Here is a 17,264-nt window from a genome sequence, read left to right on the forward strand (position 1 = left end):
GCTAATGGGTGAAGCATGAACAGTTTTTGCATGGTAAATTGTGATGGAATAGTGGTAGGAATTATCAAAAAATAATGAGGTGAAATAATTATATGCACCCTGAAAGTGAACTGATTGGTGAGATATGGTCACTGAACAGTTATTGGAATTGCCTGTTTGATTGAGCTGATATCATTGAGGGAGTCCATGGAAGGAACAAATAGGAAAGGAACACAATAGAGCTAAGTGAGGATGTACCATCACTCACTAGAAAAACAATATGTCAACCCTGTTAGTTAAGAATCCTATATAGGGCCATCCTTAGGATTTATGGAGCCCTATGCAGTATTATTAAACTGTTGCCTCCAAAAGAATCCCTCACCCCCCATTGCTTACACACACCAAAACTGGAATGCATCAGACACTATGGCAGCAGTGAAAAGAGACAAGGCAACAAAAGGTACTAACCGCCCTCCTCCTCCCCCTCCCCCCCTTCTTCATAGCAGCAGAGAGTTCACAGAGAATCCTGTACCCTCACCCACACACAGAAGGGTGCAACTGACTATGAATATGGCCCCTACATCTAAGGAAACTGCAGTGTACACTGAGTGTGCAGGAGCTTAACTGCTATCCCAGTGGTGCCCAAAATGTCAGGTGCCCTCAGCCATTTATGCTGTGTCAGCCTAAGTATGGCCCTGATCCTGCCTCTGACAAATTTCAAAAGAGCAGTTTTATGGGGAGCTGATTGTCAGAAAGTATTTAGGGAGATAAACTAATGGAGAGAGACTATATATAGGTAGTCACTCAAGACTATAGTCTTCCTAAAGAAGTTAAACTTCCTAGTTCCAAGGAATATTAAACCTCTGGGAAAAGTTAGATGTAACTATAGTCTGTTCTAAAAAATACAATACAGGCAGTCCCCGAGTTACGCGGATCCGACTTATGGCGGATCCGCAGTTACGAACGGGGTTTGCTGCCCGTCTCCCTGGTCTGCTGGAGACCAGGGAGACGGGAAGCAAAGCCTCTGAGGACGCCGGCAGCGGGACAGCCGCGGCGCGTCTGGGCTGCCCGCGTGCTCCGCGGCTTTGCTCCCCGTCTCCCTGGTCTGGGGAGACGTGGAGCAAAGCCGCAGAGCACGCGGGCAGCGGACAGCCCAGACGCGCCACAGCTGTCCCGCTGCCGGCGTGTTCCACGGCTTTGCTCCCTGTCTCCCTGGTCTGCTGGAGACCAGCAGACCAGGGAGACAGGGAGCAAAGCCGCGGAGCCCACGGGTAGCAGGACAGCCACGGCACGTCTGGGCTGTCCCGCTGCCCCCGTGCTCCGCGGCTTTGCTCCAGACGCCTGTGGTACAGCAGCTGGGGCGCTGCCGGTTGGTCCAGTAGCGCCGCTCTGGGCGCTACTGGACCAACCTGGCAGCACCCCAGCTGCTCTGCCCCAGGCGTCCTGATTCAGCCACTGCTGGTCAGTTTCAGCAGCGGCTGAATCAGGACGCCTGGGGCAGAGCAGCTTGGGTGCTGCTGGGTTGGTCCAGTAGCGCCGAGGAGCGGTGCTACTGGAGCAACCCAGCAGCACCCAAGCTGCTCTGCCCCAGGCGTCCCCAAGTCAGCCGCTGCTGAAACTGACCAGCATTGACTACAGGAAGCCCGAGGCAGAGTTGCTCTGCCCCAGGCTTCCTGGAATCAGCCGCTGATCAGTTTCAGCAGCAGCTGACTTGGGGACGCCTGCGGTTCTTAAGTTGAATCTGTATGTAAGAACTGGCGTCCAGATTCAGCCTGTTGAAACTGATCAGCTGGCTGATTCCAGGAAGCCCGGGGCAGAGCAACTCTGCCTCGGGCTTCCTGTAGTCAGCCGCTGATCAGTTTCAGCAGCAGCTGAATCTGGATGCCAGTTCCGACTTACATACAGATTCAACTTAAGAACCAACCTACAGTCCCTATCTTGTACGTAACCCAGGGACTGCCTGTACTTTGTTTTAAAAAGGTTGGTCACTGTATTTACTACTGTCATAGCTCTTGAAAGGAACAGATCTACATGGTCTTTTCCAAATCAGGCCTGCTGAAATAACCAGAGTTTGGAACAGCTACCCACTGCCCACAAAAGGTACATCTACAATGCAAGGCAAAAGTCGAATTAAGTTAGGCAATTTGAGCTATGTCAATTTCAATACGTTGAAATAGCTTAATTCAGCTTTTGAGGCTGTCTACACAGCAGGAAGTATAAGGAAGAACATTCGTCTTTCGACTTACCTTACCCTTTGTTAAATGAGTGTTACCATGAGTTGGAGTAAGAAGTCCTCCAACTCACCATTATTTCAAAATAATAGTTTGTAGCATAGACATGCTCTTTGTTATTTCAGAATAACATCAGTTATTCCAAAATGACGCTGCTGTGTAGACATAGCCTCAGAGTGGGAGAGTCATGTAATTCCATCTAAGATAGAAGTGACAGCTTGTGGCTTCAGAAGTTCTGCTCAAAGAGACTAGGAGGGGTAAGAAATGTAGTTAGACCAGGCCTGGGCAATATACAGTCCGCAGAAACCCGGGTTGGGGAAGGCTTGGGCTGGCTCAGGCCGAAGGGTCTCCTCCCTCCCTGCTGCTCCCGGAAGTGGGGGGAAGCTCGGGCCATACATCCTCTTCCGTACCCGCTGCTCTGGGGATGCTGGGGCATGCACAAATGGCCTCCTCCATCCCTGCTGCTCCCAGAGATGGGGAGGCTTGGGCTGGCTCGGGTCGCAGGGCCTTCTCCTTGCCCACTGCTCCCAGAAGCGGGGAGGCTTGGGCCTTGCAGCCTCTTCCCTCTCCGCTGCTCTGAGGATGCTGGGGTGCGCACGCACTCTTCCCCTCCCTGTGGTGGGGAAAATGCGCATGCACTCAGCACACTGTTCCTCCTCCTCTCCTCTGCATGGTGGGGGCAGGGCTTCAGCAGAGGGAACAGGGCTGTAGGTGGGGCTGGGAGCCTGCCTCCCAATAAAACTTCTCAAGTCTTCTTAAATGTTCTCTATGACAGACGACGTGTTGGATGCCTCTCCTTTTGTAATAGTATAGATAATATGGATGAAGCTAATTCTTAAAATGTTCCCTGTAATTAAAAGTAATTGCTGTTAGCTATCTCTGCAGTTAATTTCTGTGCTATACTGGGATAACGTCTGTATTGTTCATTGTTGGTATAGATGATGATGTAAGAAATTACTCTTCCACTACTACTAATAAAGTTAGAATTCCATTTTGAAGCTTCAGCCACATAGAATCATAGAGCTGGAAGAGACCTCAGGAGGTCATCGAGTCCAGCTCCCTACCCAAGGCAGGACCAATCATATGGCCCAGCCTCAAGTGGTCTGTTAAGGCACCATTAAGCTAATATAGAATGCCAGTTTTAATGTAAGTCAAGTGGGTATTTTATTTAATGTTAGACATTAAACAAGATTTTATCTTTCCACTTAGCATCACGCATGTAAGTTTTAACCTTTTTAATCCAATGCGCCCAGTTCAATCTAGATTTTGTTCCTCAAATGCTATTTTATTTTTTCAAATATGTACAGTATGTGTGACCTGCTGCACATGTAATGAGTGCGCTTTTATAGATCAGTCTATCAACACAGGCTACATTTTACCATAACATTCTTTACTGTCTTAAGTGTTTAATTGCAAAAGTACATTTTAGATAAATATGTCCAAATATGACTTTTACTTTTATTAGTTTTCTCTGATAAACAGTCTGTGCCTTTATGGGTTTCTTTAACTCAAAATTGACAAACATCTTAAGAAGTTACTACTAAACATTTTATTAGGTCCTGTTCTAAAGGAATTTTAAAACAAATATTTACGAATATGTATTCTTAATATGTATTCTTGAGCAATATTAATAAATTATGTTTTTCAACTTTGATTTAACATAGCATGTGCTGGGTCAATTCTGCCCTCACCTTCTATTCTTGTTGCTCAACTCCATTTCTCCTCCCACAACTATATTTGACTTGCTTTGCTATGTTCATTCTCTTTTTAATTTTTCTTCCCCTTTCTTCTCTTGGGCTGTGTCTACACTGGCCAATTTTTCCGGAAAAGCAGCTGCTACACTGGCCGCTTGAATTTCCGCAAAAGTACTGACGATCTCATGATTTGCGGAAATACTATGCTGCTCCCGTTCAGCAAAAGTCTTTTTCCGAACAACTTTTGCACAAAAGGGCCAGTGTAGACAGCAGAGATTTGTTTTCCGCAAAAAAGCGAAAATGGCGATCGGGGCTTTTTTGCGGAAAAGCGCATCTAGATTGGCCCCGGACACTTTTCCGCAAAAAGTGCTTTTGCGGAAAAGCGTCCTGCCAATCTAGACACGCTTTTCCGAAAATGCTTTTAACGGAAAACTTTTCCGTTAAAAGCATTTCTGGAAAATCATGCCAGTGTAGACGTAGCTTTGGTGAACAGCTAGACTGCAGGATTTTTTCAGGATAGTTTTACTGTAGGTATCCCGAAAAAATTCCACTGCGTCCAGGGAATGCGTTTGCTCTTCCACTTTTATTTGCAGAAGAGCAAACGCGCTCTTTTGGAAACCACTGGGAAGAAAGGGACGAGGAAGAAAGGGACTTTTGAGAGAGAGGTTTTTTCTGACAAAAGTATCGGAAAAAGATACGCAAAATGTGAATCTTTTACCGGTAGATCCTTGCAGTCTAGCCATACTGTTAGTTTTCTATAGTTTATACTCCTCTTTCCCTCACAACAGCTACAGTACAAACACATATGAACACCCCAATCTTCTGTTGTCCTTGTGCCCAGGCGCCAGTGAAAATTATCTGGACTTAATGAGTAGAGAAGTAAGTCACTATCATGTGCATTAAGTCAAAGTTACAGGCTATCTGTTTAAACACCCTTTACTCCACACTCTGGTACTACAGTTTAGAATGCTCCAGCAATCACTGTTAGAAGTTGTATAGATTCTCGCCCAGGGCCCCCGAAGGGCTACAAGTATGTTTCAGGGGCCCATTACACTCATTGGAGCCCAAGGCAGAAAACTGAAGCTCCACTGCATGGGGCTGAAGCCAAGGGGCCATGAGCACTGCTGCCCAGGATGGAAGCTGAAGCCAAAGTGTGAACAATGTAGCTTTGCACGGGTTCCTGTGGTATGGGGCCATGGGCAATTGCCTCTTGGGTACCCCAAATGCCTGCCCTCCCTTTTATGTGCAGAAAAACAAATTACACAGCTGGGCTGTGAAATGTTATAGTGTGCCTCACAAAGAAAAAGGTTGAGAATCCCTACTCTAAAAAAGGCAAAAATCGATTAATAAATACAAAGCCCAAGATTGAAGCACCTAAATGCATATTAGATCTCTTAAATTGTGGCCTGATTTTCAGATGCACTCCCTAAAAATCAGGCCAGTAATATCGAAGTGAGAAAACCCAATTTAATAGTTGGTCAAAAGGTGCAAACAAAGCTAATGGGAACATCTGGCTCACTCCAGGTATTGGAAGATCAACCTCCCATAATCTGTGTTTTAATTAAAACTCTAGCTTACTAAATTGCCTTAAGAAACAGAATGCAGCTAGTGTTTGAACGCTATGGAAGAGTTCTTCAGAGATGACTGTTTACACATCTCTTAAATCCTCCTCCCTAGTCCCCCCTCCCCCAACAGCAATGGGGGTGTCCATGTCTGCCTAGGGGCCAAGGGAAAAGAGGGGGTGGCTAAACCTGATGGCTGTAAACAAGGCCTGTAGAACAAGTCGAGCAGGTCCCTTGCGAACGGATCCTCCCCAGTCCTCCACTCCCTGCTTGCAGTCAGATAGAAACTGAATTTGTCTATGGACAGTGCTTCACCAGACCCTGCACCTCCCACCTTCACTCCCCTTGACTGCTGTTTGGAGAACGAGAATAATGATCTGAGGAAGTGGGTCTTTGCCCATGAAAGCTTATGCTCCTACACTTCAGTTAGTCTATAAGGTGCCACAGGACTCCTCGTCGCTTTTGGAGAATAATCTTGTGTTCGTGGCGGTAGGGAGGGTTGCGAATGTGCAAACATTTTAATCCTGAACCTTTCGAACCTTCCCGTGCCCGATAACGCGTTAGACAGACTTGCCCTCCGGATATCTGTAAAGATCTTTTGCCTTTTTTCTGAGGTGTAAAACGCACAGGGTTTGTTAAAACGCTTCTCGCAGCAAATAGCGCCAGCGAGCAATGTAGGAATCTGCCGAAATCCAAACAGCTGATGGGGGCAGGGCGTATTGGACACCAACCAACAAAAACAAGCGAGTCCCTTCAGCCAAAATGCCCATGTTCGACCAGCCCCTCCACCCCTATTTTCTCCGCTTTCAGTGGCAGGCTGGCCGCTTCCCTAGCTGCAGTTACTGCTGGTGCGATCAGACATGTAGGCGTTACATGGGAGGGGAGGGCTGAAAAGATTTCGCAGAACTGCGCCTCCAGCGAGCAGCATGTAACCCCCCCAGGAAAACAAGCCGCAGGACGCAGCTAGAGCCCGGGCTGCCCCGTGTCCGGCCCGGCCGTCTCCGCCAGGGCGCAGGCACCACTCCTGGGGCGAGCGCTTGTTTGTGCTTCTACACTCCGGCCATTACGCATTTTCCGTCCCCGAGCGAACGAGACAAGCTCGGGTGAAGCTGCGCAAAAAGATCCGGCGGAGGCGAGGGTTAGGCATGGAAGCCACCCTCGCTGGGAGGGTTGGGCCAAACCAATGTTATGGAAATACAAGAAACGCGTAGCGAGGGGCAGAAAAGAGCACCGGCCGCCCATGCAGTCGCGTTCCTCCTTGTCTGGCAGGCCGGAGGTTGGCTTTGAAAATCGACGTAAGGGTATGGAAAGCAGAAAAATCAAATGATTCCTTTCGGGCAGTGGTGCTGCACCCCCCTCCCAGTGGCCGCCTTTGGACTGCTCCGCGTGCTGTACATAAGGGGTGTGGACGGGCCCAGCGAAGCACTGGCGAGTCAGCGAGCAGCGCCTGGAGGGGGCGGGTGGGAAAGGAAGGGGGGTGTTTGGGGGCTGTGCAGCTAGACGCCTCCAGTGGCAAAGGAGCCTCCGAGGCGGCCTCCCTGCTTCTCTCCCTCTCTCCCTGTGCCGCATCTGTCACTTCGGCACAGCCACTGTCCGGGCGGCAGCTGCCGTCCTGCGGCCGCCTGGCACCGGCGCACAAGCTGCGAGAGGCGAGATCCTCTCTAGGCAGCCGCCGACAGCTGGTCAAGCTGCCCCCCAGCCTGCAGCAGCTCAGCCAGGCTATGCGCTGTAAAAAGGCTCCGCTCAAGAAAAAACCGGAGCGGATTGTGAAGAGGTAGAGGCAGCGAGGGAGCCCCTGGGGCTGGAGCCCGCGGAGCGCTGCAAGGCAGCGAGGAAGACGCCAACCCGGAGCGGGGAACGCCAAGGAGACGCAGACAGCGAAGTGGCGTCGTGGGGGTGGCTGGCAGCGGTCCGGGGCTGCCGGAGCATGTGAGAGGGTGACTATGCTGAGGAGAGAGGCGCTGATCGCGTGTGGCAGGGCAGCCAGCGGGGCCCGGCCCGGGAAGGAGGAGGAGGCGCCGGAAGCCTGCCAGCAGCAGCTTAAGGAGGGAGCTCCCCGTCGGGGCTGCAGCAGGGCCCGCTGGCCCCGCTGCTGGCGCGGAAGGGCCCCCACCTTCTCCAGGAAACTTCTGGGCGGGAGGGCGCACGCCCATTACCAGCAGCCGCACGGCAGGGCCTCTCCGCGGTGCTACCGCCCCACCCGCCCCCGGGTGCTGCTCTCTCTGCGCCCAGTCAACATGATGGGCAAGCGGGCCCCGGGCATGCGGGCCCCGCGCAACACCAACCAGTTCCTGATGCGGGAGAAGTACCAGCTCATGCACCTGCGGTCGGACTCGGTGGGCACCGAGAGCAGCGGGTCGGACTGCGAGATGGACCCGCTGGACATGGACTCTTACCTGGGGGTGCTAGAGAACTCCCGCGGGGCGCTGATGGACTTTGCCGAGGACTCTCGCTCTTCCTCCTGGTCGCCGCCCGCTTCCTCGGCGGCCGCAGGGGCTGAGCCCTCGTCCCAGCAACAGCTGCGGTTTTTCGGCGGCGGCTTGGCGGACGTGCACCAGGAGGAGACGAGCCTGCAGTACTTCCCCTCCGAGGACGATGTGATCGAGAGTGAGATATTTATGGAGAGGGATTTCCACGAGTTCTGTAGCAGAATTGCCTGAATGGGGGGGGGGGGGCACATAGGCTATTTATTTGATACATTTGCCCCCTTCCTCCTTCCCGTTGGCTTTTCTACTTTGCTCTGGGGCAGGGGGCCATCGTTTCTCCGGGGCACAGCTGGATCCTGGAGGCGTGTCGGCTGGGGGCGTGTCGTCTCACCAATAAAATTATGGTTTCCCAAACGTCCCGTTGCATTTGCCCCTTCCAGCCCTGGGAGGGGAGGAGATGGCGGGGCTTTTTGCCCCTCGGGGGGAAGGGACGTGTCAACACGTGCTACACCTTTTCTCGTTGGAGCGATTTATTTATTTTACTGCCACCCCTTTGCGTTTTTGCCAAGTGGGGCCAGGTGGTTTTATATTCATTTTTTTACCACGCTCCGAATTGTAAATAAAAGGAACTTTTGTCAATTAAAACAAATCGACTGTGCGAGGAGTGTGTGCTCTGTTTGGATCCTGGAAACACCTGTCGAGGGCTAGAGAGTCTTGGCGTGGGGGTGTCTCCGCGTAGCTGGCGGACTCTGAGCGTGTCCAGCGCCAGGGCACGGAGTGGATGGGAGCGTGGGCGCGCACCTGCCTAGCGCTAGGGACTAGAAGCCGCAGCGGGTGGTTTGTGCTCCTGTTGGCAGCAGCGGACAAAACAGGCCGTGGCTCGAGCGACAGCTCTAGAAGTGGGACGGGGCTGAACGTGATCGCTCCCACCTCGGCGCAAAGGGCGGGCCCCAGCCAGGGAGGGGCCAAGAGGGAGCATAGGCAGGTGAATAGGAGCACAGCTACAGTAATAGCATTCCTCATACTTAAGATTTTGACAGGTTCTTTTTTTAATGAAAGTAGGGGGGGAGGGGGGCGGGCAAGACTTATCCCATTGTTGGGGTGGGGGAGCAGACAGCCTGAATCCTTCAGAGGTGCAGCCCATTGAGTCTGTACAGGAAAAACTTCAACAAATAGTCTAGTAGCATCTTAAAGACTAAAGAAACGTGTAGAGCAATCCTGCAGGTTGGTAAGGGAAGCTGAGCCCCACCTCTCAGACCAGATGGTAACCCAAAGCCCACTGCCCACGGTGGACTGACACCTGCGTGGAGGGAGCCAACAGCAAGATCCCCACTGCCTGGCATTTACTCTGCTCCTCAGGGGAGGAGTTGATAGCAAGAGACCCACGGCTCCAGTTTTGAAATTAAAAAGGTGCCTGCCCACCCCCCAGGTAAGCCTGCTGCAACCCCAACCCACAGCCTCCCTTGACAGCCACTTACTGTAAATAGAGCGAAAACACATAGATAAGACTGATAACATTTTCTTGCTTAATATTAGCTATTCCTGTGTACTGTTTAAAATAATGCAAATCTTTGGACACACCAAAATGTGGCAAATTAAGCTATTTTCCAGCAACTGGCAAATCTACAAAAAAAAAAAAAAAAAAAACCTAGACTCATCCAATACAGACAAGTGCAGAGCTGTCCAATCCATAGGATGTTTTGGGGCCCTGGCCTTAGCACACCCCTCTTCCTCCTGCTGCAGTGATGCAGGGCGTAACAGGCTAGGAGAGGGTGGCAAGGCAGAGCCAAGCAGATGACCAGGTTGCTCCAACTCTTGCCACTGTGGTGAGTGCAGAAGGGGATGATGCCTTCTGCCGCACTGTACCAGGCTCCCAATAATCCCCCAGCTCACATCACACAGGGTAAGGGGCTTTGGACAAGATGGCTGGAAGGGGTAGGGTAGGAGCAGAGCTTGGGAGAAGAGGTAGAGCAGGGCAGTACCAGGGCCTATAGCAGTGGGGTTGCCCTGGGCCCCATATCTGATTGTTCCAGGCTTCACACCACCTTAGGATTGCCCTGTCAAAGATGTAACACTTTGTTCCCCAATGCTCAACCTGTCACCCCATTGACAGCCCAAGTTCTATTGCCTAGGGCTGACAGCCAAAGCCCTAAAGGAGCAGAAATCACCCAATTTTTTTTTAAAAAAAAAACAGACTTGTGACCTCCATGACAGTCTCGTAGCCCTAATCATGCCAAATGTGAAACGGTAACAGGCATTTTACTAGGGATGTTAAAATATGTTTATTTGTGTATCTGCTGAAAGTTTCAGTGGATGCATGTTTGCAAGCTGGGAGGCGGAGCTGGTGCTCATGGGGAGCTGTCTTTAAAGCTGGCTTCCTGCAAGTACTGGTTCCTGCTACCTCCCCCACCCCCGCTGTCTCTGTATCAGAGCAAGAGAGGCAGTCAGCTTGGCCAGAGCCAGTATGCATGGGCACCGGCTCCCACCTCAGACACACCCACCCACAATACAGGGGTGCATATAGTCATTAGGATTAACTGAGAAGCATAAGATTATCGGTTAACTGTGTAAATGATTCCTTCCCTACATTTTGCTGTGAGAGAAACATGGAACCAGACCAGAAACACTATCAATTTAATTTTTATCATAAACCAGGATGAACAGAACTGACGGCAACACAGGGGTGGGGAAAATAAAGCAATAGATCTTTCCATTATCAAATTCTAACCATGAACAGTAGGGAGGAATGAATGTCTACACATCCTCTCTTCCCTAGTCTCACACCTGGAATCAGACATGAAACATTCTAATGTGTTAAAGAAAAGATGTGCCCACACATTAAGACAGAAAATCTGTTTTACCCCAGTCCTTTTGCAGCTATTAAAATTATAAGTATCAGCAGCAAATAGGGACTTTGAACAGAAAGAGCATTGTTTTTTATGATTCATAAATGTTGTTTGTCTAAGTCCTTCTTACATCTGTAATGGACAGGAGGAGTGCTGATCAGTTAAACTAGCTGATCAGTTAAGCTAGCAAAGGTGTTGGCCAGGGGGGGCCAGGAGAACCAATCGAGATAGAGGGATGAAATTTGAATTAGATATAGATTCCTTGCCTGCTTTCTTTGTGTGGGAAAGAAAAACCAGGAGTTGAGAGAGACAGAATGATTTTAAACCAGTGTTTCTTAAACTGTGTTCTGTGTTCTGTCTCTCTGTGTGTCAGGAGGCAGTCGGAGGTATGCTGTGGAGAACAACAGAGTTCAAAATAGCCTCCCTTAAAGGGGCAGGCAACCTTTTTTTTCTCAATAACTTCCTCCTGACCCTTTTTGTTTGTTTGTTTGTTTGTTTGTTTGTTTGACAAAAAAATCCTTGGTGTTGCTCCTAAAAATATATTATTTGGTGTTCCTCAGTCCTAAAAAGTTTAAGAAACACTGATTTAAACCCAGGCAGGACTACCATGTTTCCAAGGAATTTGGGGCATGGGAGTGGATTGAACAAAGAGAAAATTGGAAGTAATAAAGGGAAAGGTGAATCTAGTTGCATTCAAGGTAATTTTTCTTTATTTTGTGGTTAGGTTTGAACTGCTCTGTATGAATCCATGCCTCCCTTCCCCATTTACCATCTAGCATTGTGCCCAGAGACTTTTCTCTGTGTTTTGTTTTCCTTATTTGCTCTGTAATATCTAGCAACCAAGTGTACTTTATCAAGTTTATCTTTTGTTTTGTAATAAAAAAACACTTTTTTTAAGGTGATGATTTGATTCTTGTGTCCTGGAAGGTCTGTCTGTCTGTGTGTATCTGCATGCCTCAGACAGAGAGGTCAGCTACTAGGCTACGTCTACACTGGCCCCTCTTCCGGAAGGGGCATGTAAATTTCACTAGTCGTCGTAGGGAAATCCGCGGGGGATTTAAATATCCCCCGCGGCATTTAAATAAAAATGTCCGTCGCTTTTTTCCGGCTTTTAAAAAAGCCGGAAAAGAGCGTCTACACTGGCCCCGATCCTCCGGAAAAAGTGCCCTTTTCCGGAGGGTCTTATTCCTACTTCGAAGTAGGAATAAGACCCTCCGGAAAAGGGCACTTTTTCCGGAGGATCGGGGCCAGTGTAGACGCTCTTTTCCGGCTTTTTTAAAAGCCGGAAAAAAGCGGCGGACATTTTTATTTAAATGCCGCGGGGGATATTTAAATCCCCCGCGGATTTCCCTACGACGACTAGTGAAATTTACATGCCCCTTCCGGAAGAGGGGCCAGTGTAGACGTAGCCCTAGAGACTGCAGCTTGTTTTTCTCTTATTTTTTCAAGCTCTTTAGGGCAAAAGAGTTTGGGGGTAACCCTGGGGGTGGGTTCAAGTGTTCACCCCTGATTTTTTTAGGGATAAAATCACTTGATGGTGGCAGTGATTTCCCAAAATCTGTGTATTGTGATTCTGGAGGGAAGTTTTTGTAACCAGTGTCTGTAGAGGCAACTTTTTTTTTTTCATTTTGAGCTTTGTGGGCCCTCACCTTCTGCACTTGGAATGCCAGAGTGGAGAACAGTCTTGACAACATCTAAACACAAAAACTTTTACCTGCACACCAGACCTCATCTTGTTTGCTCCCTAAGGATAAAATGTTTAATTAATAGTGCAGGTAGAAGTTAAGAAAACAAGAAAGCAAAACAAGAAGCAGAGCTGGTCTTCCATGAGAAAAACATGGAAGATGGAGGCATCTACCAATTTCTGGTGGGGAGAGAGGAGAAAAATTAGATTACCCAATTCTACATTACAGAAAACCAAAAATCTCGGAGGTTGGGAATGATTTTCCAGGGTTCTTCCTTGTCATTGCCTGCCCACTGAAGCTTGCAGGAAGCCATGCAAGAATGGTCAGTAGAAATGCAGCAATGAAAGTAAAGGGGAAGTGAAGACATTGATTCTGAAGCTTTTTATTCCCTTTGTTTTAAGGAGGGTAGCCATCGCAAGGTGGCACATTGGACATGAGATACTGAATATCTTTAGCACCTCAGTGTAATTTTTGTATTCTGTGCAATCAGGCATTGTTATACCTGCCTGCAGTGATTGATTCTGGCTAAATACCCTGGTGATAGAAATGCCTAGAAAAACACTTTCAGCATCTCTGCACATCTAAAAATATCAACACCTAGCAAATGAGCAAAGTTATTTCAGTTTCCCAAGAATGGGTTTATTGGGGAGTGCTGTGTATAGCCCTCTCCTTAAAAAACACAAAAAATATACTTTGGGAAGGGTCAGTGTTGCTTCTGTACTTCTAACTTAGGGAAAACTCCCACTGAACACTGAATTATATGAAATTAGTATTTGTAATGTTTAAAACAATATATATCAGGGATGTCAACGTGTAGTTGACTATACAATTAACTGATAAACCAGGGCTTGTCCCTTAATCCTATTGACTACATGCACTTCCCCCACTTGCTTCCTCTGTATCAGAGGCAATAATAGGGGGAGGCAGAAGCTGGTGTCCTTGGGGAGCCAGCTTTTAAGCCAGCTTCCCGCATGTATCAACTCACGCAGAGTATCAGAGGCACCAGTGGGGGGCGGGCAGGCGGGAGTCGATATGCATGGGGAGCCAGCTTTTCTGCATAGCCACATGCTACCTCTTGCTGCCTCCCACAGAGGCGGGGGTAGGAGAGGAAGTGACTTAAAAACCAGCTAACCATGAGTACCGGCTCCTGCCTGTCCCCCTTCCCCCCTCACCTCCACTCTGCTGCCCTTGTAGTTGCACCAATTCAAATATATAGTGTTCACAAATCAAGTTGCAATATGCACCAAAATAAATCAGTAACATGAACAGACTTGATTTTCAGAAAATGTATATTTTATTAGCTAATCAAGAACCACATCAGCATGTTCAAAATGTTCAGAATGATCTGATGTATGATTTTTCCAACTTGACATTTAAATTGATATCACGAAAGCTCAACTAGTAATATTTACATGAGGGTTTGCTCTATTGTTTTATAGGGTAGCAAAATAAAATAAATTATATTTATGCTCATATTGCAGTTTTTATCTGTTTAAAACAAAGTATAATTAGAATGCTAATTAGTAGAACAGTATAAAGAAATAATTACAGACCACATATTGCCTGCCAGAATTACAGAGGTGAATTCACATTAATAAAAGAGGTTCTCTGTGTTCCCATCACTACTCAGTGGAAGATATTATGTAGGATCCATTCCACTTTGAAATTTCAGATCTTATATAGGAGCTTTTCACCTTATCACTCAGCTATTGTTCTTATGATCTCTTACTACCTGATTCCAAACATCAATTTCAGGCAGGAAAAAAAATAAACGGCTAAATAAAAATAATAACAATATTTTAAATCAGACATCATCTTTGCATATAGCCATCTCAGTTTCTTGCACAATCAACTCCATGTCCTTCTTTTAGGCAGCCTTATGTCAGTTACAACCTCAGGCTATGTCTACACAGCAGCATTATTTCAGAATAAACTATTCCAGAATCTTATTTTGAAATAGCGCGTCTACACACAAAATGCGTATCGAAATAGCACTTTGTTATTTTGAAATAGAGCGTCCACACTGATTAGATGCTGAATCGCATTTAAGGCTTCCTGGAACCAGTTCAGGCAGGGCATCAGGTCAGGAGTTAACCTCAGGCAGCAGCCACAAAAGGTAGCTGCGGCTTGTGCTTAAAGGGACCCTTCCTAGACAGCCGTTTCTCAGGTTTCCCTGCTTGCTTGCCTACTTCTTTGAGGGAAAACAAAGCATTTCTTCTTTTTGCTCTGGTTGCTCTGATTCAGGATACTGCAGCACTCTCTGCTATGGAGCAGGAGCTGCCTCTGAGTAGTCTTCAGCTCTTGCAGCTTTTGAGTTGGCAACATGTCATTCAAGGGGAGGGTTTTTTTTCACATGCCTCTGAATGACATAAGTGACATAAGCTTCAGAGGGGTAGCTGAGTTACTCTGTAACAGGAAAAACTTAAAAAATAACAAATGGTCTGGTAGCACTTTATAGACTAAAAAAACATGTAGATGGTATCATGAGCTTTCGTGGGCAAAACCCACTTCTTCAGATGACCGAAGTGTTGGAAGATCAGATAAAAAAATTAAAGGGTGTAGAATCTGGTGTTGGTCATCTTCCTTTCCAAGTGCAAACTAATGGTTCTCATCAGCCTCTTGTAACTATTTAGTCTTTAAGATGCTACTAGACTAATTGTTGTTTTTTAAGTTTTACCTGTGACAGACTCACTCAGCTATCCCTCTGAAGCTTATCTACTCACTGTCTTTTTTTCTTCCACCCCTTCAATTTTTTTTCCTTCTCCTCCCCTTCCTTCCTTCCCTTATTTATTCTTGGATCTGAACTTCCAACACTCCGGTCATCTGAAGAAGTGGGTTGTGCCCATAAAGCTCATGATACCATCTACATGTTTTGTTAGTCTTTAAAGTGCTACCAGACTAATTGTTGTTTTTTAAGTTTTAAAAGTGACATAAAGGGCATCAGCATATGCCGATCGTAGGGCCCTACTCCCAGAAGACCCTGAAGCCAAATGAGAGAAACATGGTACCAAGCATCCCAGGAGCCAGCGCTCCATACTGGCAGCTCCTTCCAGCTATGTGGCTGTACCGTCCTCGGCCCTGTTGCCAGTGTGGCACTATGACCCTGGCAGGAGATGTGGTTGGAGGTGGTACAGCTGCATGGCTGGAAGGAGCTGTCAGAATGAGACACTGGCTGCAGTGTCTCCTGGGAATGGATCAGCAGATGCTAATTTCTATCTGCAGTTATCCACATCCACGTGTAGAAGTTTGTATCTGCACAGGGTTCTATGAATAGTATCTTATCTAGCCCCACCAAAACACAGTGGCAGCCATCAGGCCTGTGGGCATGGCTTTGATCTCACTGAAAACAGCTGTAAGTGGTAGGGCTGCTATATTGAACATAGGGAAATAGCAGCCATATTGCTGGCTTAAGCCCAATTGACAGTAAATATTGGTAGAATAAGAGAAAATTCATGTGTTGGTAGTTTTCCAGCGCATTCTTATGAGACAGGTAAAACACCTCAAAATCACTAGCCTTGAAATAAAAATTGCAAGAGTTGGCAAGCCTGAGACACATTGAGAATTGTTACCAATTCTTCCCACAGCTGCGGTAGTATCCTTTCATGCAAAAACCCTGGTAGAAGCATTAGTGCAAACCAAGAACAGGCTTTACCACTTTTCTATAGTCTAACCCTTCATAAAGCAGGCCTGCAAGAGTGCTTCCATCTTCATACACCTACACTTCAGATCAAAATCTGCCTTGGCACAACCACAACTCTCACTGAAGCCAATAGGAGCCGACCTGTGTCTGCACATGTCAGGGCTGACTTTATCCCTTTATGCCCGGAGCTTTCCTTCTTCTATATTTTCCTAAACCAGCAGTTTTTTGGCAGAGGGATATTGGTGGAGGAATATTTATTAAATAAACTTAAAAAAACTTGTCTCTGAGAGATTTGCTCAGCAATTGAACGTACCACACCCATTATGGATTGGCTTTGCCATTCAGCTGTTTTCTCCATCTCCGTGGAATGGAAATGACAGAGTGTTAGGCAGTTGGATAGTTTGAGAAGCGCTGTCCTTAGGATTTATGGCGACCTACACAGTACAGTTAAACTGGTGCCTTTATGCCCATGGCACCCCAGGGCAGAGGTGATGCATGGGGAAGGGCATGAGAGATCATGTGCACCCAAAGGCAGTCCAGGAGCTGATGGGGGAACTAGCAGGGTCAGTGCCAGCGATGGGAGTTTGCAACCCCACCCCCACTGACAATGTCAGAGAAAGCATAATAAGATGGCCCTAGTGTGCCCTGCTCTCTGGCTATGCCATTCAGGGGGAGAGGGAGGGATCACCCCTGCACTGTCTGGCAGGAAGCAGATTAGGCATGGGTGGAGAGCAGTGCGAGCTGAGGCCTCACTGCTTTGTTTTCCCTGCTACTGTCAGTGAGTGCAGGGAGGGACGCAGGCTCCTGCTGGTGATGTTGGCCTCCCAGGAATTTTAAAGCAGCACAGCAATCCCTTCAGCCCTCTCGCTGCAGCAGCAGTCTGCTTGCCTCTGTGATTCTAGCAGGGCAGAACAGCAGCATTGCAATGATTTGCTCTTTGTTTGTTCCCCAAATGAAGCAGCTCATTCAGATGTCAGATACTTCCGGGAGCTTTGAAAGGGGAGGGGTGCATGTCTGCAGGGCAGCAGAGATCACAAAACACTGAGCACAGCCATCAGGGTGGTCATTGTGGGATACTGGTGGAAGCCCTTTCTCGTGACAAAACAAACAGCAGAGTCCACACTAGCTCTTTGTCAACAATAAAGGGTAGGGAAAAGACAAAAGTCTCTCATAGGTGTGGAAATTTTTTGTCACCAAATCT

This window comes from Pelodiscus sinensis, chromosome 11 (genome assembly GCF_049634645.1).
Source record: "Pelodiscus sinensis isolate JC-2024 chromosome 11, ASM4963464v1, whole genome shotgun sequence".
Lineage (NCBI taxonomy): Eukaryota > Metazoa > Chordata > Testudines > Trionychidae > Pelodiscus > Pelodiscus sinensis.